The sequence below is a fragment of the Scyliorhinus torazame genome, chromosome 24 (assembly GCF_047496885.1).
Source record: "Scyliorhinus torazame isolate Kashiwa2021f chromosome 24, sScyTor2.1, whole genome shotgun sequence".
NCBI lineage: Eukaryota > Metazoa > Chordata > Chondrichthyes > Carcharhiniformes > Scyliorhinidae > Scyliorhinus > Scyliorhinus torazame.
This window is the reverse complement of record NC_092730.1, coordinates 52,384,493-52,411,194: the sequence shown is the minus strand read 5'-3', so window position 1 is coordinate 52,411,194 and position 26,702 is coordinate 52,384,493. Positions and strand designations below refer to the sequence as shown.

The window sequence follows — 26,702 nt, the reverse complement described above, 5'->3', positions numbered from 1 at the left end:
ACGTGGATTTAGATACGAAACTGTCTACAAAAATGTTTACAGTTTGGAGTCCAGTCGGGTTTAATCTGGCTGCTGTTTAAAACGCTCTCAGTCGCCGACAGAATTTCAAATATACGGCCAAGTGAAAATTTTATAATTTGTTTCCATATTGTATACTGCTTCCTCAGTGTTAAAAGTGGAGTGAGCAATTTGGAGCTCGTGTCAGTATTGAAATGGAGTTTTCCCACACCACTGGTGTGCTCTCAATAAACTGATCGATTATTGAGTAAACCTGAACATAAATGGAAAGGGAGGTTTTTCGGACCCTGAACACAAATTGAAAGGGAGGTTTTGGAGTTCTATTGTCTCTCCAAATCTAGCGACAGGGACTGAATATGACCAAGTCAGAAACCAAAGACACACAGCGTCACCGAGCAGTCACGAAATGATGGGACTTTATTATCAAGGCACGAAGGATGTTATGTTCCAGTGAAACGGTATTTGAACGGATTTGGCTATTCTTAAACTGATAATTGAAAATATGATGGTTTGGCTGCTTTGCAGAAATTGTGGGTGGCTCTTAAAAGAGCCGTTGGGTTTTGATGAGTTTGAGAACAGTTTTACTTGGAGCTGGTGTCACCGCCTTTGTCCCTTCCGACACGGCGTGCTTGGCCAGTTCCCCGGGCAGCAGCAGGCGCACGGCGGTCTGGATCTCCCGGGAGCTGATGGTGTGGCGCTTGTTGTAATGGGCCAGGCGGGAAGCCTCACCCGCGATGCGCTCGAAAATATCGTTGACGAAGGAGTTCATGATGCTCATGGCCTTGGAGGAGATGCCGGTGTCGGGGTGAACCTGCTTCATCACTTTGTAGATATAGATGGAGTAACTCTCCTTCCTGGCTCGTCTCCTCTTCTTGTTGCCCTTCACTGGTACCTTCTTCTGGGTTTTCTTAGCGCCCTTCTTGGGAGCTGGAGCTTTCTTGTCCTCAGCCATGGTCGGAGCAAACTGCAGACACACAATAACTGAGAATTGCCACACAACTGTTCTTTTCTCGACTAACTCAGTGAACTATGTTAATGAAGGATGGGTGAGAGACCAAGTCACCATTGGTGAATTTAGAATGCTCAGACATCTACGAGCATCTGATTGGTTGTTTCAGGTACCCAATTAGAGCAACTGCCCCGCCCATCCACAAACTTCTGTGGCCAGTCAGATTCCCCTAATTGACACATTGCTCTGACTCTGGGCCTCCCTCTGCCGGCAGCAGCACATTCTCTCTGCTGGTAATAACACGTCACTCTTCAGGGACTGTCCCGGGTGCCGGCTATCCCGCGCATGCGTGCCCACTCAGCCCGATCAGGCAGTGCGCAGGCGCGGTACACAGCGGGCCGGACCGTCTCCTCCTGACGTCACCGGGCTGTCGAAGGGCAGCTTCTTTGAAGCAACAGCCGGTTGAAGCGGCGCCAGAGAGCAGATCCTCCATTTTGTAGCTGGCAGCTGTGAAGAATTGAAAATGGACGGTTTTGTAATAAGGAAGAGAGGGTCAGAGACACAAACAGGCCCGGATCACACATCTAAATCTGTGGGAGAGAGTCGCTGAGGAGAGTCCACAGCAACACAAAGCAGAGCTGGGGTGAGCTCCACGGCCTCTGCTCAACAACCCATTAAGAAGCTGGAAACAGGAACACAGCAGAATAAAGGTGATATTTGAAGGTATGTCTTTATAAATTGTGCCAATGCAAATCAGGATCTCCTCTGGCTGATTTGTTTGCTGATGAAACGTGGAAGCTCTCTATGTCTTACCTTGCAGACATCTTTTCAATTCTAAACACACTGAACCGCAAATTGTCAGGGAAGGAGGATGATTGCTTTTGGCGCTGTGAAGAATTTGATGCTTTCCAAAAGTCATTGAACGTTAGGCAACTGCGCGTAGAAAGCCAAACCTACTACATGTTCCCCACACTGCAATGACATCTCGAAGAAAACGGTTAGGATGGGAACTGTCGATAGACTGGCTGCACTGAACAACAGTTTATATCGCTATTTTCCAGAGGAGAAGTTTCAGATTTTGAGAGAGAATTAGTTGGTGAAAACTCCCTTTGAGTTCGAGACCCCAGACTCAATTTACTGATTTATAGCTGACTCCAAATGTATAAACTGAGCTTCTGCACCTTACCTGTGACAGCACATTAAAAATACGGCACAACTCCATGAGGTTTTCAGAGTTCTGGCATAGCGTCTCCGAGGAGTATCCAGTACGGAGTAAAACAAGCATTCTTTTGCTATTACACATCACAAGGATCTACATGTTCAAGGTTGGATTTTTCGTCCTCAAAAGGATGAAGACAGCACACAGGAACCAGCTGAACTCTGCACCTGATACACGCACTGCCCTCTCCTCTGAACCTGATTGGAGTGAGATCATAAGGACCAAGCAAGTTCACCTACTGGATTAAAGGTAAGAGAACATAGTGGGTCACGGAGGTCAGCTGGTGTGGGTCCCAAAGGCTGGCCAGCATGGGTCCCAAAGGATGGCCGGTTGGTTAAAATGGGTCGCAGGTTAAAACAGTTTAAAAGTACTGCTCTGTAAAATTCTGCTGATTCAGTTCATCCACTTTTCCTTCATTTACCAGGACTAACTGATCTAATGTCATTGATGTAGTACATATGTTACAGATAAGAATATTTATAACTGAAGCAGAATGGAAAAGGCAGTTTCAGACATCAGGACAAGACCAGGTCTCATGCTACAAGAAGAGACCTGCGCACTGATACATTGTTCGAATTATTATTGGTAAACATGCAGTTACTGAAGAAGAATTTTAAAATCCAGGTTTGGCAGTATGTCATGGTGCTCATTACAGAGAAAGTGCTGCAAACTGCTCCGAACTGTTTGTCAACAATTCAAGTGGAGACTGGAGAAGCTTTCAACTGGAGCTGGAGCTGAGTTCATAGATTTCATCGAGCCTACAGTGGCCATTCGGCCCATCAAGTCTCCAACGGCCCTTGGAAAGAGCATATTAATAATAATAGATTGTCACAAGTAGGCTTCAATGAAGTTACTGTGAAAAGCCACAGTCGCCACATTCTGGCGCCTGTTCGGGGAGGCCGGCACGGGAATTGAACCCACGCTGCTGGCCGTGTTCTGCATTACAAGCCAGCTGCTTAGCCCACTGTGCTAAACCAGCCCTCCCCAACTACCTAAGCTCACACCTGAACCCTATCCCCACACCTCCACCCTCCCCGGAAACCTTCCCTCACCTTTTTTGGGCACTAAAGACAATTTAGCACAGCCAATCCACATAACCTGCACATCTTTGGACTGGGAGGAAACCGGAGCACCCAGAGGAAACATGGGGAGAACGTGTGACTCAGTTGACTGTGTAAACCAGGGGAGTGTTCAAATCAAATTCAATTTCAAATTGGAAAGGGGTGAAAATGAAGCCAGTCAGTGAAATGTTAGTTTGCAGAAAGTGAGAGTTTCAGGGGCTGAGTGACAGTGTAATAACAAACAAGCTGCAGGCAATGACTGCAAATTGAATATCTCGTTGGGACAAACACACAGCTACAAAGGTGATTGATTGAGCCCGAGGGCGCAGGGCCACTTGCAGCCACACACACACACACACACACACAGGGTCTCAGACTTGCGGGAGTGGAGCAGCTGCTTTGCTGCTGGAGGTGGGAGTGAGACTACCTGGGGCCTGTTGCTGCTCCCTCCCGGGGTGAAGGCCCTGACCTCTGTCCTCCCACCCTTCTCCCTGAGGTGGGACCCCATGGGGCCTGGTGCTGTTTCCCCTCCCGGGGTGAAGACCCTGCCTTTGGTCCTCCCGCCCCTCTGCCTGAGGTGGGAGTGGGACCGCTTGCGGCTGCTGTTAAGAAAAGGACTTTGTTTCGGGCCCCCACAGGGCTGAAGAGCGCCGTCTGCCCACCATTCCCACCCCCTGTGGCGGGTGTGGGGCAACTTGGGACATTGATTTCGGCCCCTCCAGGGCTGAAGAACGCTGCCCCGCTTACAGTGACTATCTGCTGTTGCCCTGCAGCTCCTTCCCTTGTGGCACCTGCTGTTGTGGGGCCACGTCGTTCCCCATGTACCCTGATCTCAGTTACAAGGCCATGCCGTACCAGGGCCAGTAACCCAGGGGCATCCTCCACTCTGCTGGGGGCAGGGCGGACAAGTCACTCTGCGGGGAAGACAGCCTCCTCGCCCTTCCGCCTCCTAACGCAGCAACTTGGGGTCAAATGTTATGCCCACCCAACCATGGCCATCAAGGCGTGCACTCGTGCGATGGCCGGGGTCATCAGCCCTTTGGCCATCGTAGCCGCCTCTAGGATGTACGGTAAGGCCGTGTTTTTCCTGCGGGCCGAGCAGGCGGTCTACCGTGTCCTGGAAAGGGGGCTCACAGTGGGTGTGGGACACGTGGCGCTGGACCCACTGGAGGCCACTGCCGAATGTGTCGTTCCTTCAAACGTCCCGCTCTACCTCCCCACCGAGCTCCTCCTCCCCCATCTCAACTTCCTGGGGGAGGTCTGGTCCGGGGTGGCGCCGCTGACACTCGGCCTGCGGGACACTTCCCTCTGTCATGAATACTCCTTCCGGCGTCAGGGTTTTGTCTGCCTGACCCGGGAGGAGGTCATGGAGGGAGGATTTGTGGCTCCCCACCAAGGGAAGGATCACAAAGTGATCTGGTCTGCGGATGGCATGCGGTGCCATGCCTGAAGTGGGCTGGGGCATATTCGCCGGAACTGCCCCACCCTAACGGCCACTGCCAACACCATCTCCAGGCCGGCCATGGCTGGCACTGCCCCCCTCTCCTCTACCACCTGTCTGCCCAGCAGCCGGCCCCTGACAACACCTCGGCTGTTGGCGGCCTAAAAAGGCCAAACGGAAGACGGCGCGATGGTCGGACCGGGCCCACCCACACCTTGGCCCCATCACGAGTACTGACCCCGTGCCCGTCCCAACCAACACAGAGGCTGCAGCCTCACCTCGCGATGCCGCCGCCACCTCACAACAACATGAGGGGCCTGGAGAGACCAACACCGGGCTCCGGAGGGCGGTGGGGACCCTGTGTACAGTCCCGAGCTGGATGCTGTTCCGGCCCCACCACAGTACCAGGGGCTCGGCGATGCGGAGGGGGGGGGCATTGCAGAGGGTGGGGGGGGGATGCTGCCGAGGGCCCTCCAGCAGTGGTGGCCCCGCAGCAAGATCAGCTTGCCCCCCGCAAGCGTCAGCGGCCTGGGTTGCAGGTTGTGGTGGATCTCGCTCCCCCCTCCCCAGGCGAGCGGGGTTGAGTATCTCCTGTGTTTATTTCCATCACCCTGATGCCCAGCCCCGTTAAAAAGGCCAAAGCAGCCTCCAGTGCCGCCGAGGCGACCGAGCTGCCATCGTCCCCCGAGCAGGGAGGCCTGGGGGCGGGCGGAGACGAGACCCCCCACCCCCAATGCTTGCATTACTCCCCAATTACCTTTTGTTCATCGCTGGGGGCCGGCGGCAGCCATCAGAGCCCCTATATCTTCGGGTCGTGGGCGGGCGACAGGGAGGAAGGCTCCCCGCTCACAAGGCCCAAGCAGACGATGCGAAGGAGCCCAGAATCCATCCCGGAGCTGTTCCCGGGGTCTTTCCGGGTCTCTCCGAGGGCCCGGCATCGGCGGCGGGGTCGGTGTCGCCACGGACTCTGAATCGAGGGTGGGGAGCCTGCGAGGAACCCGCCTGAGGGTGATCCTGGAGGTGGGATCGACTCGGACCAGGGGGAGCAGCGACAGGCTGTTCTGTTCCTCGCGGGCCTCCTGAGGGAGTGAAGGGGGCAACAACCCTCTACTCCCTCTGAGCAGAGTTATGGGTGATTGGTGAAGGACACACGCTACAACTGACTTGGAGGTAACCATAGCCAGACTCAACATCCACGGCAGCAGGGACGCGCATCACCGTTTCCAGTGCTTCTCTGTCCTCCGGGACGCATAGTATGGGGTGTGCTTCCTGCAAGAAACCCACGCCATTCCGGGGGACAAAGCTAAGTGGACCCTGGAGTGGCAAGGGGGAGTCTTCATGAGTCACTTGGGCCCACGTTCGGGCAGGGTGGCTATCTTGATGATTTCTCATTTTCAGCCGGAGATCTTGAGGGTCAAGGAGCCAGTGCCAGGCCGTCTGTTGCATTTAACGGTCCTCGACGGGGACGTGGTGCGTCACTTTGTGAATGTATACGCTCCCTGGCCGGGCCGCAGCAAACAACTTTCTTTGACAAAGTGTCCACTCTTCTTGGCACCATTCCTGTGGGCGAGTGCATCATCCTTGGAGGGGATTTCAATTGCACCCTCCAGGACAAGGACCGTGGTAGCGTCCAGTGCAGCACGCAGGCGGTGATGAAGTTAAGGGACCTGGTCAGGTCCTTCGACTTGGTGGGCGCCTGGAGAACTCTCCATCCTGAATCGCAGGTGGACACATTTGTGGGCCCTCAATTGGGAGCGTCCAGAATCGACCGTCTTTACATTTCTAGGACGTACTTGCCCAGCGTTCAGACGGCCTGTGGAGCAGGTGCTGTGCTCGGATGACCACCTGGTGTGGGCGGGGCTCAGCCAGCTCCGCGCTCAGGCACGGTCCCCGTACTGGCACTTTAACAACCTGCTGCTGGAGGACAAGAGGTTCCTGGAATCGCTTCGCCATTTCTGGGCCGGCTGGAGAAAGAAGCAGGGTGGCTTCCCCTCCTTGAGGCTATGGTGGGACGTGGGCAAGACTCATATCCGCGCCTTCTGTCAGGGGTACACTAAGCGGTCGATGCCAGGGCGGAAATCCACGATCGCCAAATTGGCTGAAGAAGTCTTCCATCTGGAGTCACGTCTCGCTCAGTCGGATGGGGACCCCGCCCTGGGGCTGCTGTACAGGGAGAAGACGGGCGTGCTGCGGGACCTGCAACTTGTCAGGTCCCACGGCACGTATGTGAGGTCACGGATCCGTTTCCTGACAGACATGGACCGTGGCTCCCCCTTCTACTCGCTGGAAAGAGGATGCACGGCCAGTCGGCCGACGACGGTCCCTCGTCTCGGATCCGGAGGGGGTCAGGACCCTAATCAGGGACTTTTATTCTGACCTCTATACTCCGGATCCGTGCAGCGAGGACGCTTGCAGAGTTCTGTGGGAGGACCTGCTGCAGGTCGGCCCGGAGCGAGTCAGGAGGCTCGACCAAACCGTCAATCATCAAGACCGGCGCCCTCGACAGCTTGTCAAGGGGCAAGACCCCAGGGCTGGACGGGCTGACCATGGAGTTCTTCAGTGCATGCTGGGACGTCCTGGGGAGCGACTACGCGGGGGTCCTGGGGAATGTATCGTGACTGGGGATATGCCCCTTTCGTGGCGCAGGGCCGTTATTGCCCTGCTGCCCAAGAAAGGGGATTTCCGCCGACTCAAAACAGGCGAGCGGTCTCCCTCCTCAGCACGGACTACAAAATAATTGCCACGGTCATGTCTTTGCACCTTGGCCCTGTGCTGGACCACATGATCCACCCCGACAGTCCTACACCGTCCCGGAGCGCAACATTTACCATGATCCGCCCTGATAGTCCCACACCGTCCCTGACCGCACCATTTACCATGATCCACCCTGACTCCCACACCGTCCCGGACCGCACCATTTACCATGATCCACCCTGACAGTCCCACACCGTCCCGGACCGCACCATTTACCATGATCCACCCTGACAGTCCCACACCGTCCCGGACCGCACCATTTATCATGATTCACCCTGACAGTCCCACACCGTCCTGGACCGCACCATTTACCATAATATCCATCTGGTCCGGGACATCCATCATTCTCAGACGACTGGGATGTTGAGCGCCTTCCTGTCTCTTGACCAGGAGAGGGCGTTCGACAGGGTGGGGCACGAGTATTTGCTCGGGACTCTGCGAACCTTCTGGTTCAGGACGCACTTTGTCGCCCGGATCCGATTACTGTACGCTGCCTCGGAGTGTCTGATTAAGGTTAACCTGTCCCTGATGGCGCCCCTTCGCTTTGGGAGAGGTGTGCGTCAGGGCTGCCCCTTGCCCGTTCAACTTTATTCTCTCTGCGTGGAGCCTTTCCTGTGCCTCCTGCAGAGGAGGTTGTCGGAACTGGTTTTGCGTGAGCTGGGCATGACGGTGGTCGTTTTGGCTTACGCTGATGATGTGCTGCTCATGTTCATTTACCCCGGTGACCTGCTGAGGATGCGAGAGTGCCAGGCTGTGTACTCCGCCGCATCTTCTGCTGGGACCAACCGGGCTAAAATGTTCCGGACTCCTGGTCGGTCCGTGGCAGATGGACCCCCTCCCAGAGGAGCTCAGGCCTTCAGCTGGCGCCGGTCCAACATCTACTTGGACCAACATCCTCGACTTGGGAGTCTATCTTTGCCCGGCAGAGGAAGCCTGGCCAGCGAACTGGCAGGAGTTGGAGACCAAGATCACCGCTCGCCTGGGACGCTGGACAGGACTGCTCCGAGTGCTGTCCTACAGGGGTCGAGTTCTCATCATAAACCAGCTGATAGCCTCCATGTTGTGGTACCGGCTGGTCACTTTGACCCCTCCCCCTGACTTTGTCACAGGCATCCAGAGAACTCTGATTCGGTTCTTCTGGGACAATGGATTGCACTGGGTCGCTGCGGAGGTCTGCAGTCTCCCGCTTGCGGAGGGCGGTCAGGCGCTGGTGTGCCTTCGCATCCAGATCACGACTTTACGCCTTCAGACTCTGCAGCGATACCTGGACGTTGAGCATCCTCCACGATGGTGTGCCCGGGCGAAGTATTTCTTCCCCCAGGTGCACGGCCTGAACTACGATGTGCAGCTCCTGTTCGTTGACCAGCAAGGTCTTCAGAATTCTTTGTTGATGCTGCCTGTCTTGTACCAGGATCTTCTCAAAGTCAGGAACAGTCGACATATTTCTTCTGCCAGGTGCACGGCCTGAACTACGACGTTGACCAGCATGGTCTTCAGAATTCTTTGTTGGCGCTGCCCGTCTTGTACCAGGACCATCTCAAAGTCTGGAACAGGGTCCCCACGTGCCACAGCTCTCCGCTGTCAGGAGTAGTGGCTCTCGTAAGGGAGCTGCTGCTCAGGAATCCGCACCTCAGCCAATATCCATTCCGGTGGCTGGCGGAGCGGAGGGCTGTGGATGTCGGGGTGACCAGGATCGGGGACATGCAGGGTGGCAGAGGAGTGGACTGGATGACGCCCTACGAGCTCACCGCGCGCGGTGCTGTATCCATCCAGCACGCGGCCAAAGCCATCCGAGGCCTCAAAACGGTCGTGCTCGGCCCCGAGGACTCGAGAAGGCGCAGTTGTGCGGTGGCATCCCGTCTGAGCGGACCCCTGCTCGGATGGAATGCCACGTTGGTCCCAGGACCCGGAACCCCTTCCGGGCGCCGGTACCCCACAACCCCAGTCGCTTCATGTAGACACCCCCCGTGCCTTTTCGTACCGCGCAGATGTGTTTCCTGTACGGCCTGCTGCTGCACACCTTCCACCTCCTTGCCCTCGCCCGCCATCCGGACATGGCTTGGCGTGCCTTGCTGCAGTCCGGCAGCGGAGGTCCCAACTGGAGTTCCCTCTACGGAGGCGTCTTCCCTATAAGACTTGGGGACCTGGGATGGAGGGTGCTGCACAAGGCAGTGTCGTGCAACCATCGCTTAAATCACCACACGGCCTCCCCAGAGACCTGCCACTTTTGCGGCCTGGTGGAGTCTGTGGAGCATGTGTTTGTTGTCTCTCTTTGGCTGCACTCCTTTTTTAGTTTTTTGACGATATTCTTGTTGAGGTTTTCTTTGCACTTAAGCCCCACGCTCCTGATCTATGGACATCTGGTGTGGGAAGCGGGGAAGGCGGAGGACCTCCTTGTGAACCTGCTCCTGTTCCTGGCCACACTTGCCATTAATAGGTCCAGGCAGCGGGCGACCGAGGGGGTCGTCCGGCCTGACTGTCTGCCCCTCCTCCGCAGCCTCGTTCGCGGCCGGGTGTCCCTGGAGTGGGAGCTTGCGGTGACCATGAGCACACTTGAGGCCTTCCGTGCTCGGTGGCCGCCGTAGGGGTTGGACTGCCTCATCAACCCTGATTTTCACACTTTAATTTAACGTGTTTTGTTCCGTTTCCGTTTCCTTTCTGATTCCTTTTTGGGCTCTGCTCCAGTTGCTTTCTTTTTGGAGCACCCCCCGGTTTGCTTTTGTCCCTCAGTTAATTTTTGTATTTTTACTTTCGTTGTCACGCCGTGCATCACTCCAGAATAGTCGGTGGATGCAGGGTTTTAATCCTGCTGCGTGGAGATAAATGCAGCAGGTCATCACTCACAAGGGAAAAAAACACAAGAAAAAAAAACAACACAAAAATATTATGACAGTTGTTAAACCCGATAAAACCCCCCACACACACTGCCCCCAACACGGGCTCTATAGGAGGTTTTGCTCTATATGTGATGACAGTGAAATGGGGAATATTCCCCTTGATTCTCAATGCGGAATTGCTGCGGGGATCTGCGCATGCCCGGCGTAACCCCGCCCCCTGCCTGTCGTCACTGAGGGTGAGAGCGCATGTGCAGCCCCTCCAGCCCAGGAACAGCGTTCTCATTGCAGCAGCACATCCATCTGGGAGTGTGAGCAAAGAGGCTCAGAGATCATTACTGACTCGGGGGGAGTTCAGGGAGAATCGGGGGCTGTTTGCAAGAGGCGCAGCGGAGCACGATCTTGTTCCGGGACTTGGAGTGAGCGGGGGGGAGGGAGAGCTCTTTCTGGGCCTGGCTTATTGTCTGATTCTGGGTTAGGATTTGGAGAGTATTTTCTTTACTTTACTGATTATCAATTGAAAGAATAGGTTGATCTATCATTGGCCCCATCTGACCCTGATTTACAAGAGATATGTTATCTTCCGCCCAGTCCAACAGATGAAGAGATGAGTTCCAAGATGATGATTCCTCAGCAACGTGAATGTGGCGACTTGGGGCTTTTCACAGTAACTTCATTTGAAGCCGACTTGTGACAAGAAGCGATTTTCATTTCATTTCACATGGTTAGGTGGGGTTACTGGGTAAGGGTGGAGGCGTGGAACGCTCTTTACAAAGATGGGCTCGATGGACCGAATGGCCTCCTTTTGCACTATAAATTCTGTGATTATCAGTTGAAAGAATAGACTGATCTATCATTGGCCTCATCTGACCCTGATTTACAAGAGATATGCTTTCTTCCCCCTAGTTCAACAGATGAAGAAATGAGTTCCAAGAACAAGATGATGATTCCTCAGCAAAATGTATGTGTCGCCGTCTCCTTCTAACTGACAGTAAGTACAATATTAATCCAACATTGCAGAGACACAGACACAACATCAACTCCACCGTCACAGAGAACAGAAGCAGTCACACTCACATTGACCTCAAGTCCCAGATAAACATGTCCAATCCAACAGTGATACACGAGAGGGCAGGTGGGATAATTTTCCACAATTCGTCCTCCCTCCATATCATGGAACGTTGGATCAACTTGTTGTGATAATAGCTTTTCGGAAAGTAATCAGTCTAGAATTAATTAGGTACAGATTCAGCAATGTGTAAGTATCCATTTGCACTTTTTTGTAACTTTGTTGGATTAAAATGTATCAGAAGCACTTTAACCTCACAAGTTGTGAACCTTTGGTGCAAGTAAAAAGTCAGATAGTACAGCTGATTTAAAAATACAGAATTATTCGTAAGTTTCTACTGAGACAAGTCAGAAAACAAGATATTGGGGGAATGTCCAATTCACATAACAAGCATGTCTTTCGGGACTTGTGGGAGGAACCCGGAGCATCCGGACTAAGCCCACACAGACACAGGGAAAACGTGCGGACTCTGCACAGGCAGCGACCCAAGCGGGAATCAAACCTTGGAACCTGGCACTGTGAAGCAATCCCCTGATTTACACAATCCCCTGGTTTACATCCCCCTGCTTTATACACTCCCCGGCTTTATACACTCCCCTGCTTCATACACCCCCCTGCTTTATACACTCCCCTGCTTTATACACTCCCCTGCTTTATACACTCCCCTGCTTTATACACTCCCCTGCTTTATACACTCCCCTGCTTTATACACTCCCCTGCTTTGTACACCCCCTGCTTTATACACTCCCTTGCTTTATACACTCCCTTGCTTTATACACCCCCCTGCTTGATACAACCCCCTGCTTGATACAACCCCCTGCTTGATACAACCCCCTGCTTGATACACCCCCCTGCTTTATACACTCCCCTGCTTTATACACCCCCCTGCTTTAAACACCCCCCTGCTTTATACACCACCCTGCTATATACACCCCCTGCTTGATACACCCCCCTGCTTTATACACTCCCCTGCTATATACACCCCCTGCTTTATACACCACCCTGCTTTAGACATCCCCCTGCTTTTCCACTCCCCGGCTTCATACACCCCTGTGCTTTACACCCCCCCCTGCTTTATACACTCTCCTGCTTCACACACACCCCTGCTTTATAAATCCCCCTGCTTGATACATCCCCCTGCTTGACGCACTCGCCCAGCTTGACACACTCGCCTGCTTGATACATCCCCCTGCTTGACACACTCGCCTGCTTGATACATCCCCCTGCTTGATACACCCCCCTGCTTTATACACTCCCCTGCTTTATGCACCCCCCTCCTTTCATCCCCCTGCTTTATACACCCCCCTGCTTTATACACCCCCCTGCTTTATACATCCGCCTGCTTTGTCCACCCCCCTGCTTTATACACCCCCCTGCTTTATACATCCGCCTGCTTTGTCCACCCCCCTGCTTTATACACCCCCCTGCTTTATACACCCCCCTGCTTTATACACCCCCCCCTGCTTTATACACCCCCCCTGCTTTATACACCCCCTGCCTCATACACACCCTTGCTTTACACGCCCCCCTCCACACACACCCCACCCCCCACACACCCACAACCCCCCCAACCACACACCCCCACACCCCCTCCACCCCCCCTCAATACTCCCCCCTCCACACACATCCCCCCTCCACACACCCCCCCCCTCAAACCCCCCCACACCCTCTCCACCCCCCCACACCCTCTCCACCCCCCTCAATACTCCCCCCTCCACACACATCCCCCCTCCACACACCCCCCCCTCAAACCCCCCCACACCCCCTCCACACCCCCCCCTCCACACCCCCCCTCCACACACACACCCTCCACACCCCCCTCCCCCACAGCACCTCCCACACTCCCCCCCCCCCCCTTCCCCCCACCCTCCACAACCCACCCCCTCCACACCCCCCCCCCGGCTTGGTATATCCCCCTGCTCTATACATGCCCCTGCTCTATGCACTCCCCTGCTTTATACACTCCCCTGTTTTACACACTCCCCTGTTTTACGCACTCCCCTGCTTTACGCACTCCCCTGCTTTACGCACTCCCCTGCTTTACGCACTCCCCTGCTTTACGCACTCCCCTGCTTTACGCACTCCCCGGCATTACGCACTCCCCTGCTTTACGCACTCCCCGGCATTACGCACTCCCCGGCTTTACGCACTCCCCGGCTTTACGCACTGACCCCCCCACCCAGCTCGCCTCCCCCTGACCCCCCGCCCAGCTCCCCTCTCCCTGACCCCCCCCACCCAGCACCCCTCTCCCTGACCCCACCCGCCCCCCCCCCGGCCCAGCTCCCCTTTCCCTGACCCCCCCCACCCAGCACCCCTCTCCCTGATCCCCCCCCGCCCAGCTCCCCTCTCCCTGACCCCCCCCCCGCCCAGCTCCCCTCTCCCTGACCCCCCCCGCCCAGCTCCCCTCTCTCTGACCCTCCCCCCCCCACCCAGCTCCCCTCTCCCTGACCCCCCGCCCAGCTACCCTCTCCCTGATCCCCCCCCCACCCTGCTCCCCTTTCCCTGACCCCCCCGCCCAGCTCCCCCCCCACAGCTCCCCTCCCCCTGACCCCCCCCACCCCCCCCCCCATCCAGCTCCCCTCTCCCGACCCCCCCCGTCCAGCTCACCTCTCCCTGACCCCCCCCCCTCCGTCCAGCTCCCCTCTCCCTAACGCCCCCCCCCGGCCCAGCTCCCCTCCCCCCGCCAAGCTCCCCTCTCCCTGACCCCGCTCCCCCCCCAGGCTACCCCCCCCCCCCGCCCAGCTCCCCTCTCCCTGACCCCCCCCCCGCCCAGCTCCCCTCTCCCTGACCCCCCCGCCCAGCTCCCCTCTCCCTGACACCCCCACCCAGCTCCCCTCTCCCTGACCCCCCCCACCCAGCTCCCCTCTCCCTGACACCCCCCCCGCCCATCTCCCCTCTCCCTGACCCCCCCCACCCAGCTCCCCTCTCCCTGACACCCCCAGCCCAGCTCCCCTCTCCCCCCGCCCAGCTCCCCTCTCCCCCCCGCCCAGCTCCCCTCTCCCTGACCCCCCTGCCCAGCTCCCCTCTCCCCTCCCCCCCCCCCGCCCAGCTCCCCTCTCCCTGACCCCCCCGCCCAGCTCCCCTCTCCCTGACACCCCGCCCAGCTCCCCTCTCCCCCCCCCCCCAGCTCCCCTCTCCCTGACCCCCCCGCCCAGCTCCCCTCTCCCTGACCCCCCCGCCCAGCTCCCCTCTCCCTGACACCCCGCCCAGCTCCCCTCTCCCCCCCGCCCCCCCCCAGCTCCCCTCTCCCTGACACCCCGCCCCGATGGTCTCCTTTTTAAAAATAATTGATTTAAAATACAGTTTTGTCCAGGTTGTGGATACAGGTATATACCTGACAAAACAAAACACAGGCTCCAGGAAATATACCCAGACAGGAGGGGTCTTTCCTCCCCTCTCTTCTTTCCTTTTCACTAATCATCTAACTGGGCAATTGTTCGTTTCCCCTTCCCAGTTTTCTTTGCGTTCTCTCACCGTGCTGTGGTTGCTCCTACTGTCGTCTTCCCCTGTGCTCTGCACACCCCCCCTCGCCCGTTTTAGTTTCCTTCTCTTCCCCCTTCTGGCTACCCCTTTTTGTCCCTTTTCCCCCCTTCACTGCTGCCCCCATTCTTTCTTGCTGGCTGGCTTTTGTTACATCACCTTCCCCCCCCCCCCGGTCCTCCCTCGGTTTCCTCTTTCTGTCTCGTCCTGGCTATTTCTCCCGGGCTACTCGCTATTTATTCATGTGTTGGCTACAAACCGGTCTCGGAGCAGTCGGGTGAATGGCTCCCATGTTTTGTGGAAGCGCTCTTCCGACCAAGGATGGTGAATTTGATATTCTCCATTTGGAGAAATTCCGATCGGCCGGGAAGCCAGTCGGCAGTTTTAGGTGGTGCTGCTGATCGCCAGCCGAGCAAAATTCTACGGCGGCCGATCAGGGAGGTAAAGGCATCCGCCCTCCTCTCCATGAAGAGATCTGGCTGGTCTGATACCCCAGAGACTGCCACTTTCGGGCATGTCTTCACTCTCATCCCTAACACTTTGGCCATTGCCTCGAAGAAGGCTGTCCAGTACCCACCAAGTCTGGGCAAGACCAGAACATGTGGGCGTGGTTGGCCAGGCCTCCTTGGCAGGTTTCACATCTATCCTCCACCTCTGGGAAGAACCTGATCATTCGGGTTCTGGTCAAGTGGGCTCTGTGTACCACTTTTAGCTGTGTTAGGGTGAGCCTCGGAGGGAGAGTTGACCCTGTGCAGTGCGTCGCTCCAGAATCCCCACCCTATTTCGAACCCCAAGTCTCCCTCCCATTTCCTCCTTGTCGTGTCCAGTTCGGTGTCGGTCCTCTCTAGCAGTTGTTCGTACATGTCACTACAGTTCCCTCTGCCTAGGATGTCTGCGCCCAGTAGCTCTTCCAATAGTGTCTGTCATGGTGGTCGTGGTTATGTCCTTGTCTCCTTCCTTGAGGAAGTTTTGTCGCTGCAGGTATCTGAGTTTGTTGCCTTTAGCTGGTTGGAATCGCTGCGTCAGTTCTTCCAGTGTTGTGACCCTACCGTCAGTGTATAGGTCCCTGACTGTCAATGTCCCCCACATCCTGTCTCCACCTTTTGAAGGTGGCGTCGGTGAGTGCTGGTGTGTACCTGTGGTTATTGCAGATGGGGGCTTTGTCGGATATTTTGGTCAGTCCGAATTGCTGCCGTAGTTGGTTCCACGTCTGGAGGTGGCTATCACCACTGGGCTGCTGGAGTGTTTCTTGGGAGAGCCGCCTTGGTGAGGGCCCGGGGGGAGGTCCCCTTGAGGGGGTCTCCTCTGCGTGCATCCACTTGGCTTCTGCCTCCTTTGTCCATCCCATCTCTCTTGGATTCGATTGGATTTGTTTATTGTCACGTGTACCGAGGTACAGTGAAAAGTATTTTTCTGCGAGCAGCTCAACAGATCATTAAGTACATGAGAAGAAAAGGGAATAAAAGAAAATACATAATTGGGCAACACAACATATACAATGTAACTACATAAGCACTGGCATCTTATGAAGCATACAGGGTGTAGTGTTAATGAGGTCAGTCCATAAGAGGATCATTTAGGAGTCTGGTGACAGTGGGGAAGAAGCTGTTTTTGAGTCTGTTTGTGCGTGTTCTCAGACTTCTGTATCTCCTGCCCGATGGAAGAAGTTGGAAGAATGAGTAAGCCGGGTGGGAGGGATCTTTGATTATACTGCCCGCTTTCCCCAGGCAGCGGGAGGTTTAGATGGAGTCAATGGATGGGAGGCAGGTTCATGTGATGGACTGGGCGGTGTTCACGACTCTCTGAAGTTTCTTGCGGTCCTGGGCCGAGCAGTTGCCATACCAGGCTGTGATGCAGCCTGATAGGATGCTTTCTATGGTGCATCTGTAAAAGTTGGTAAGAGTCAATGTGGACATGCCGAATTTCCTTAGTTTCCTGAGGAAGTATAGGGGCTGTTGTGCTTTCTTGGTGGTAGTGTCGACGTGGGTGGACCAGGACAGATTTCTGCAGATGTGCACCCCTAGGAATTTGAAACTGCTAACCATCTCCACCTCGGCCCCGTTGATGCTGACAGGGGTGTGTACAGTACTTTGCTTCCTGAAGTCAATGACCAGCTCTTTAGTTTTGCTGGCATTGAGGGAGAGTTTGTTGTCGCTACACCACTCCACTCGGTTCTCTATCTCCCGCCTGTATTCGGACTCATCGTTATTCGAGATCCGGCCCACTATGGTCTTGTCATCAGCAAACTTGTAGATGGAGTTTTACCACGCAGTCGTGTGTTTACAGGGAGTAGAGTAGGGTGCTAAGTATGCAGCCTTGTGGGGCGCCGGTGTTGAGGACTATTGTGGAGGAGGTGTTGTTGTTCATTCTTACTGATTGTGGTCTGTTGGTAAGAAAATAGAGTATCCAGTTGCAGAGTGGGGAGCCAAGTCCTAGGTTTTGGAGCTTTGATATGAGCTTGGCTGGGATTATGGTGTTGAAGGCGGAGCTGTAGTCAATAAATAGGAGTCTAATGTAGGAGTCCTTGTTTTTGAGATGCTCTAGGGATGAGTGTAGGGCCAGGGAAATGGTGTCTGATGTGGACCGGTTGCAGCGGTATGCGAATTGCAGTGGATAAAGGCGTTCTGGGAGTCTGGAGGTGATGCGCTTCATGATCAACCTCTCGAAGCACTTCATTACGACTGAAGTCAGGGCCACTGGTCGGTAGTCATTGAGGCACGTTGCCTGGTTCTTCTTTGGTACCGGTATGATGGTGGTCTTCTTGAAGCAGGTGGGGACCTCGGAGTGGAGTAGGGACAGGTTAAAGATGTCCGTGAATACCTCTGTCAGCTGCTCCATGCAGGCTCTGAGTGCACGACCAGGGATCCCGTCTGGGCCCGTCACCTTCCGAGGGTTCACTTTCAGGAAGGCCAATCTGACTTCGGAAGCGGTGATGGTGGGTATGGGTGAATTCAGGGCTGCTGGGGCACTCGCCAGCGGATTGTTGGTTACCTGCTCGAACCGAGCATAGAATGCATTAAGTTCATCGGGGAGGGGTGCGCTGCTGCCAGAGATACTGTTCGGCTTCGCTTTGTAGCCCGTTATATTGTTTAGTCCTTGCCACAGCCGCCGAGAGTCTGTCTGACTCTAGCTTGGTTTGATCTTCTCTCTTGGCATTCCGGATGGCTTTGCGGAGGTCGTACCTGGATTTCTTGTATAGGTCAGGGTCGTCTACCTTGAACGCCTCAGATCTGTCCTTCAGTAGGGAGTCAGTCTCGCGATTGAGCCATGGTTTCCGGCTGGGGAACGTACTGCTTTCTTTGGCATGCAGTCGTCCACACATTTGCTGATGAAGTCTGTGATGGTGGTGGCACACTCATTTAAGTTGGGCGCTGAGTTCTTAAATATGGACCAGTCCACTGTCTCTAAGAGCTCTTCTGTCTCCTCGGACCAGCACTGCACAACCTTCTTAGCTGGATTCTCCCGCTTGAGGTTCTGCTTGTATGCCGGGAGAAGGAGCACCGTCCTATGGTCTGATTTCCCAAAGTGCGGTCGGGGGATGGAACGGTAGGCACCCTTGATTTTTGAGTAGCAGTGGTCAAGAGTGTTGTCGCCTCTGGTGGGACAGGAGATGTGCTGGTGAAATTTTGGCAGTACACTCTTGAGGTTGGCCTTGTTGAAGTCTCCAGCCATGATGAACAAGGCCTCTGGGTGTTCTGTTTCGTAGTTGTTTATTACTGTGTATAGTTCGTCCATCGCCTTCCTCACTACTGCCTGGGGTGGGATGTAGACCGCTGTGATAATGGCTGAAGTGAACTCACGTGGAAGATAATATGGGCGGCACTTCACGGTCAGGTATTCCAGGTCTGGGAGCAGTGGGTCGCCAGAGTCGTCACATCCAAGCACCAGGAGGAATTGATGAGGAGGCAAACCCCTCCACCCTTCGCTTTGCCTGATGATGCCGTGCGGTCCACCCGGTGAATTGAGAAGCCTTCAGGTTGTATGGCACAGTCCGGTGAGGCAGGGGTGAGCCATGTCTCTGTGAAACACAGCACACAACAGTCTCTTACTTCCCTCTGAGAGGTAAGTCTGGTGTTAAGTTCATCCAGCTTGTTTTCGCTCGCTTGGACGTTTGCCAGCAGTATGCTGGGGATTGGGGTCTTGAAACCACGTTGCTTCAGTCTAACCTGCAGGCCGCCGCGTTTCCCTCACTTCCTCGGTTGGCGGCTGCTGCTGGATGATCCTGGGATCCGATGGCAGATGTCAGTTCTTGTGGAAGGTAGGTGGTCGTGTCTGGCGGGGTCCAGGGCGCTGGAGGGGACAAGGGCGCTGTTTACGTAACTGGGGTCGCGTCTGGCAGGGTCCCGGGCACTGGTTGAGGTAGAGGGGTTGCAAGGGGGGCACGTTTGCGATCCGGATGGGTCCCGGTCTTCTGCGGGCACGGGAATACCTTGCAGCACTTTTGGGTCCTCGCACGGGGTCTCCGCCGTTTCGGGAGTCCTGGGTAGTGGGCAGGGGTTTCCTGAGGCAGGTTGGGCTGGGTCCCATGGTCTGTTCCCTCCCTGGTTGCTGCTGCGGTAGGATCTTGAAGTGGGCCTGTTCGGGCCTCCACGTGGATTTTTCTTTCTTCCATCACCAGGTAGGTCGGGTTGTTGGGCGGGCCTCTCAGGGTCGGGTCGCTGGGCGGGTCTCTGGGGGTCGCGTTGGGCCGGGTCTTGCCGTCGGGAGCTCCGGGGACTGGGCAAGGCGATCCGGGGGCTGGCGTCGGTAGTTAGGCCGTGTTTGGAGCTCCGAGGTCCAGGTCGGCTCCAAATCGAGGTTGGGGCTTCACTTCCGGTTTGGGCCCGATCTTCTTCCAGGTCGCGGAGGTCAGGTCGGGTCGGGTCAAAAGGTCTCCAAGGGCTTCGGAGGATGTTCAAGCCTGCAAGAGAAGATAAAAGAGAGAGGATAGTAATAATGTTAGTTTTAGAATTAATTTTTAAAAGATTAGAACGAGTATAAGTTAAGTAAAAAGTGGATCTGTTTGGGAGAGCTCGCAGAGAGTTGCCTCGCTACGGCGCCATCTTGGTAAAAGATGCCGCTTTTGCTGCCCAGTGTTAGAATTGAAGGTTTGGGAGGGCTAGCACTCCCCTGGATTTTGGTTTCTGTTGGACCTTCTTTGTGATCCTAGCATTCTTTTCCCCCTATACAAACGCCATGATTAACTTGTCCAGTGAGTTAAAAAAGGCCTTGGGGATATAGATTGGGATCAATCTGAATAGGAAGAGGTACCTGGGCAGTACGTTCATTTTGATTGTCTGTACTCTCCCCAACAGGGAGAGTGGGAGTGTGTTCCATCTCTGCAGGTCCTTTTTGACTTCCTCTGCCAGACTGGTCATGTTCCATTTGTGGATCCCCATCCAGTGATGAGCGATTAGGATCCCCAGATAGTGGAATTTGTGTTGGGATTGTTTAAACGGCAGTCCCACCAGTGCTGCCCCTCCCCCTTGCGGGTTCACCGGGAAAATCTCACATTTGCTCATATTGTGTTTAATCGGCCGAGACGGCACCAATCTCTTTCAGGAGCGCAATGATTCCTTTCATGCTGCTTTGTGGGACCGAGATGTAGAGGAGCAGGCCATCTGCAAAGAGTGAGACTCTATGCTCTCTGCCTCCTCTTCGGATCCCTCTCCAGTTCTTTGCTGTTCTGTGAGCGATCGCTAATTATTCGATCGCTGGAACGAACAGCAGCTGTAACAGCGGGCATCCCTGCCTGGTGCCCTTGTGGAGCTGGAAGTACTGGGAGCTGGTGTTGCTTCGCCATTGGAGCATTGTACAGGAGCTCCACCCAGGAGGTGAACCCTGATCCGAGCCCGAACTGCTCCAGCACCTCTATAAGGTACTTCCACTCGACTCTGTCGAAGGCCTTTTCTGCATCCAGGGAAATGATCACCTCAGGTGCTCTGACCCCAGATGGGATCATGATCACGTTCAGCAGGTGCCTGATGTTCGATGTTAGCTGTCTACCTCTGACAAAGCCCGTTTGATCCTCTGCGACCACCTCTGGTACGCAGTCTTCCACTCTTTTGGCTAGGATCTTGGCCAATATTTTGGAGTCTACTTTTCGTAGCAAAATGGGTCTGTATGAAACGTATTCAGTCGGGTCTTTCTTAGGTATTAGCGAGATTGAGGCTTGTGCTAGTATAGGTGGCAGTCTGCCCCTTGCCAGCGAGTCTGTGAACATCTTCCTCAGGTGTGGGGCCAGTGCTGTCACAAATGTTTCGTAGAAGTCCGCCCGGAACCTGCCTGCATGGAGCTTATACTCTCCATGATCTGTCCCAGTTCTAGCGGTGCTCCCAGGCCCCATTTTCTGTCCTCCCCCACGACTGGCATGTCTAGTCTATCAAGGAACTGTTTCATCCCTGAGCCCCCTGTTGGGGGCTCTGAGGTGTACAGTCGCCAGTCAAAGTCCTCGAAGGTCTTGTTAACCTTGTTTGGGTCTGTTTCTAGTGTGCCTCTGTTGTCCCTAATTTGCGCGATCACTCTGGTGGCTGCCTGCTTTCTCAGCTGGTGTGCCAACAGGCGGCTGGCTTTGTCCCTGTTTTTTTGTAGGCGTCCCCATGCCTGGCGGAGTTGGTGCACTGCTTTCCTCGTGGAGAGCAGGTCAAAGTCCATTTGTAGCTTTTTCCTTTCCGCCAAGAGCTCTGCTGTTGAGGCCTAGCCGCTCTCTCCTCTCTCTCCCTTTGTGCTTTAAAGGCAATAATTTCCCAATTTTCTTTTTTAAATTTAGAGTACCCAATTAATTTTTTTTTTTTTTTTCCAATTAAGGGGCAATTTAGCGTGGCCAATCCACCTAACTTGCACATCTTTGAGTTGTGGGGGCGAAGCCCACACAAACACGGATAGAATGTGCAAACTCCACACACAGTGACCGAGATCAAACCTGGTGCCTCGGCGCAGTGAGGCCGCAGTGCTAACCCACTGCGCCACCGTTCTGCCCAATTTCCCCTCTAATCACGACCTTCAGCGTCTCCCAGAACGTGGAGGATGAGACCTCTACCAATCTTGTTTGTCGTATACTCCGCTGTGGCCTGTGAAACCCTCTCACTGAAGTCCTTGTCGGCCAATAGGGCAGTGTCCAATGTCCATGTGGGGCATTGGGTAGTGCCCGTCCCCAACCTCACTTCCATGTACTGTGGAGCGTGGTCGGAGATTATGATTGCGGAGTACTCTGCCTTGACCAGCCCTTGGAGCACCGATTTTCCAACCACAAAGAAGTCAATCCTCGAGTATACGTTGTGGACTGAGGAGAAGAAGGAGAACTCCTTCTCCCCTGGGTGGGTGATCCTCCATGTGTCCACCACCCTCTTCTGCCCCATGAAGCGACCGGGTTCCTTCTCCATGTTCAAGGTCTTCCCTGCTCTGGGGTTTGACCTGTCTGTCCTTGGGTCCTGGACACAGTTAAAGTCCCCCCACCCCCCACCATGATCAGTTGGTGCGTCGCTATGTAGGATATTTCTGCCATGGTCTTTTTCATGAATTTTATGTTGTCCCAGTTGGGAGCAGGCCGCACAGGAAACCCATCTGCGCGGTACGAAAAGGCACGGGGGAGTGTTTCCGTGTGGCGGCTGGGGTTGTGGGGTACCGGCGGCCGGAGGAGGTTCCGGGGCCTGAGACCAACATGGAATTCCGTCTCAGCAGGGGTCCGCTCAGACGGGATGCCACCGCACAACTGCGCCGTTTCGAGTCCAAGGGGCCGAGCACGACCGTTTTGAGGCCTCGGATGGGCTTGGCCGCGTGCTGGATGGATACAGCACCGTGCTCGGCGAGCTCGTAGGGCGTCATCCAGTCCACTCCTCTGCCACCCTGCACGTCCCCGATCCTGGTCACCCCGGCATCCGCAGCCCTCCGCTCCGCCAGCCACCGGAATGGATATTGGCAGAGGTGCGGATTCCTGAGCAGCGGCTCCCTTACGAGAGCCACTACTCCTGACAGCGAAGAGCTGTGGCACGTGGGGACCCTGTTCCTGACTTTGAGAAGGTCCTGGTACAAGACAGGCAGCATCAACAAAGAATTCTGAAGACCTTGCTGGTCAACGAACAGGAGCTGCACATCGTAGTTCAGGCCGTGCACCTGGGGGAAGAAATACTTCGCCCGGGCACACCATCGTGGAGGAGGCTCAACGTCCAGGTATCGCTGCAGAGTTTGAAGGCGTAAAGTCGTGATCTGGATGCGAAGGCACACCAGCGCCTGACCGCCCTCCGCAAGCGGGAGACTGCAGACCTCCGCAGCGACCCAGTGCAATCCATTGTCCCAGAAGAACCGAATCAGAGTTCTCTGGATGCCTGTGACAAAGTCAGGGGGAGGGGTCAAAGTGACCAGCCGGTACCACAACATGGAGGCTATCAGCTGGTTTATGATGAGAACTCGATCCCTGTAGGACATCACTCGGAGCAGTCCTGTCCAGCGTCCCAGGCGAGCGGTGACCTTGGTCGCCACCTCCTGCCAGTTCGCCGGCCAGGCTTCCTCTACCGGGCAAAGATAGACTCCCAAGTCGAGGATGTTGGTCCAAGTAGAGGATGTTGGTCCGGCTTCAGCTGAAGGGCCTGAGCTCCTCTGGGAGGGGGTCCATCTGCCACGGACCGACCAGGAGTCCGGAACATTTAGCCCGGTTGATCCCAGCAGAAGATGCGGCGGAGTACACAGCCTGGCACTCTCGCATCGGCAGCACGGTAGCATTGTGGATAGCACAATTTCTTCACAGCTCCAGGGTCCCAGGTTCGATTCCGGCTTGGGTCACTGTCTGTGCGGAGTCTGCACATCCTCCCCGTGTGTGCGTGGGTTTCCTCCGGGTGCTCCGGTTTCCTCCCACAGTCCAAAGATGTGCAGGTTAGGTGGATTGGCCATGATAAATTGCCCTTAGTGTCCAAAATTGCCCTTAGTGTTGGGTGGGGTTACTGGGTTATGGGGATAGGGTGGAGGTGTTGACCTTGGGTAGGGTGCTCTTTCCAGGAGCCGGAGCAGACTCGATGGGCCGAATGGCCTCCTTCTGCACTGTAAATTCTATGATCTATGATCCTCCGCAGGTCAGCGGGGTCAATGAACATGAGCAGCACATCATCAGCGTAAGCCGAAAGGACCACCGTGTTGCTCTGTTTATCTGGTTATAAATATAAGAACATAAGAACTAGGAGCAGGAGTAGGCCATCTGGCCCCTCGAGCCTGCTCCACCATTCAATGAGATCATGGCTGATCTTTTGTGGACTCAGCTCCACTTTCCGGCCCGAACACCATAACCCTTAATCCCTTTATTCTTCAAAAAATTATCAATCTTTATCTTAAAAACATTTAATGAAGGAGCCTCTACTGCTTCACTGGGCAAGGAATTCCATAGATTCACAACCCTTTGGGTGAAGTTCCTCCTAAACTCAGTCCTAAATCTACTTCCCCTTATTTTGAGGCTATGCCCCCTAGTTCTGCTTTCACCCGCCAGTGGAAACAACCTGCCCGCATCTATCCTATCGATTCCCTTCATAATCTTATATGTTTCTATAAGATCCCCCCTCATCCTTCTAAATTCCAACGAGTACAGTCCCAGTCTACTCAACCTCTCCTCATAATCCAACCCCTTCAGCTCTGGGATTAACCTAGTGAATCTCCTCTGCACACCCTCCAGTGCCAGTACGTCCTTTCTCAAGTAAGGAGACCAAAACTGAACACAATACTCCAGGTGTGGTCTCACTAACACCTTATACAATTGCAGCATAACCTCCCTAGTCTTAAACTCCATCCCTCTAGCAATGAAGGACAAAATTCCATTTGCCTTCTTAATCACCTGTTGCACCTGAAAACCAACTTTCTGCGACTCATGCACGAGCACACCCAGGTCTCTCTGCACAGCAGCATGTTTTAATATTTTATCATTTAAATAATAATCCCTTTTGCCGTTATTCTTACCAAAATGGATAACCTCACATTTGTCAACATTGTATTCCATCTGCCAGACCCTAGCCCATTCACTTAGCCTGTCCAAATCCCTCTGCAGACTTCCAGTATCCTCTGCACTTTTTGCTTTACCACTTATCTTAGTGTCGTCTGCAAACTTGGACACATTGCCCTTGGTCCCCAACTCCAAATCATCTATGTAAATTGTGAACAGTTGTGGGCCCAACACTGATCCCTGAGGGACACCACTGGCTACTGATTGCCAACCAGCGAAACACCCATTAATCCCCACTCTTTGCTTTCTATTAATTAGCCAATCCTCTATCCATGCTCCTACTTTCCCCTTAATGCCATGCATCTTTATCTTATGCAACAACCTTTTGTGTGGCACCTTGTCAAAGGCTTTCTGGAAATCCAGATATACCACATCCATTGGCTCCCCGTTATCTACCGCACTGGTAATGTCCTCAAAAAATTCCACTAAATTAGTTAGGCACGACCTGCCCTTTATGAACCCATGCTGCGTCTGTCCAATGGGACAATTTCCATCCAGATGCCTCGCTATTTCTTCCTTGATGATAGATTCCAGCATCTTCCCTACTACCGAAGTTAAGCTCACTGGCCTATAATTACCCACTTTCTGCCTACCTCCTTTTTTAAACAGTGGTGTCACGTTTGCTAATTTCCAATCCGCCGGGACCACCCCAGAGTCTCGTGAATTTTGGTAAATTATCACTAGTGCATTTGCAATTTCCCTAGCCATCTCTTTTAGCACTCTGGGATGCATTCCATCAGGGCCAGGAGACTTGTCTACATTTAGCCCCATTAGCTTGCCCATCACTACCTCCTTGGTGATATCAATCCTCTCAAGGTCCTCACCTGTCATAGCCTCATTTCCATCAGTCACTGGCATGTTATTTGTGTCTTCCACTGTGAAGACCGACCCAAAAAACCTGTTCAGTTCCTCAGCCATTTCCTCATCTCCCATTATTAAATCTCCCTTCTCATCCTCTAAAGGACCAATATTTACCTTAGCCACTCTTTTTTGTTTTACATAGACATAGAATTTACAGTGCAGAAGGAGGCCATTCGGCCCATCGAGTCTGCACCGGCTCTTGGAAAGAGCACCCTACCGAAGGTCCAAACCTCCACCCTATCCCCATAACCCAGTAACCCCACCTAAACCCCATAACCCAGTAACCCCACCCTACGGGCAATTTTGGACACTATGGGCAATTTAGCATGGCCAATCCACCTAACCCGCACATCTTTGGACTGTGGGAGGAAACCGGAGAACCCGGATGAAACCCACGCACACACGGGGAGAACGTGCAAACTCCGCACAGACGGTGACCCAAGCCGGAATCGAACCTGGGACCCTGGAGCTGTGAAGCAATTGTGCTAACCACCATGCTACCGTGCTGCCCCAAGGAAACCGGAGAACCCGTTTTCCTTGTATTTGTAGAAACTTTTACTATCTGTTTTTATATTCTGAGCATGTTTACTCTCATAATCTATCTTACTCTTCTTTATAGCTTTTTTAGTAGCTTTCTGTTGCCCCCTAAAGATTTCCCAGTCCTCTAGTCTCCCACTGATCTTTGCTACTTTGTATGTTTTTTCCTTCAATTTGATACTCTCCCTTATTTCCTTAGATATCCACGGTCGATTGTCCCTCTTTTTACCGTCCTTCCTTTTTGTTGGTATAAACCTTTGCTGAGCACTGTGAAAAATCACTTGGAAAATCAATATGGCGGTCAATATGGTCGCCTTCCTTAATCCTAATTATGTTTACTTTAGAGTCGCCAGGTATCTCTCGATACCACCACAAGGTTCAATCCCGAATACTGATCAAAGAGCCAATACACAAGTTAGTTAGTTCAAAGTCAATACTATATATTTACACACACAGTCAGATCTACTCATGCACAACAGTACTACAAACTAAACTATCTCTAACGCTAACGCCTGTACTTA

General features: G+C 54.1%; 1 long non-coding RNA gene across 1 annotated transcript in view; it reads left to right on the top strand.

The window, feature by feature from the left end:
- The first annotated feature begins 1,436 nt into the window (after positions 1–1,436).
- The window catches only part of LOC140400062 (uncharacterized), a 47,814-nt gene continuing 22,548 nt past the window's right edge, over positions 1,437–26,702 (top strand). The window contains exons 1-2 of the long non-coding RNA XR_011938025.1: positions 1,437–2,435; positions 11,183–11,267. This is a non-coding gene — a long non-coding RNA (uncharacterized lncRNA). The remainder of the gene's footprint in view (positions 2,436–11,182; positions 11,268–26,702) is intronic.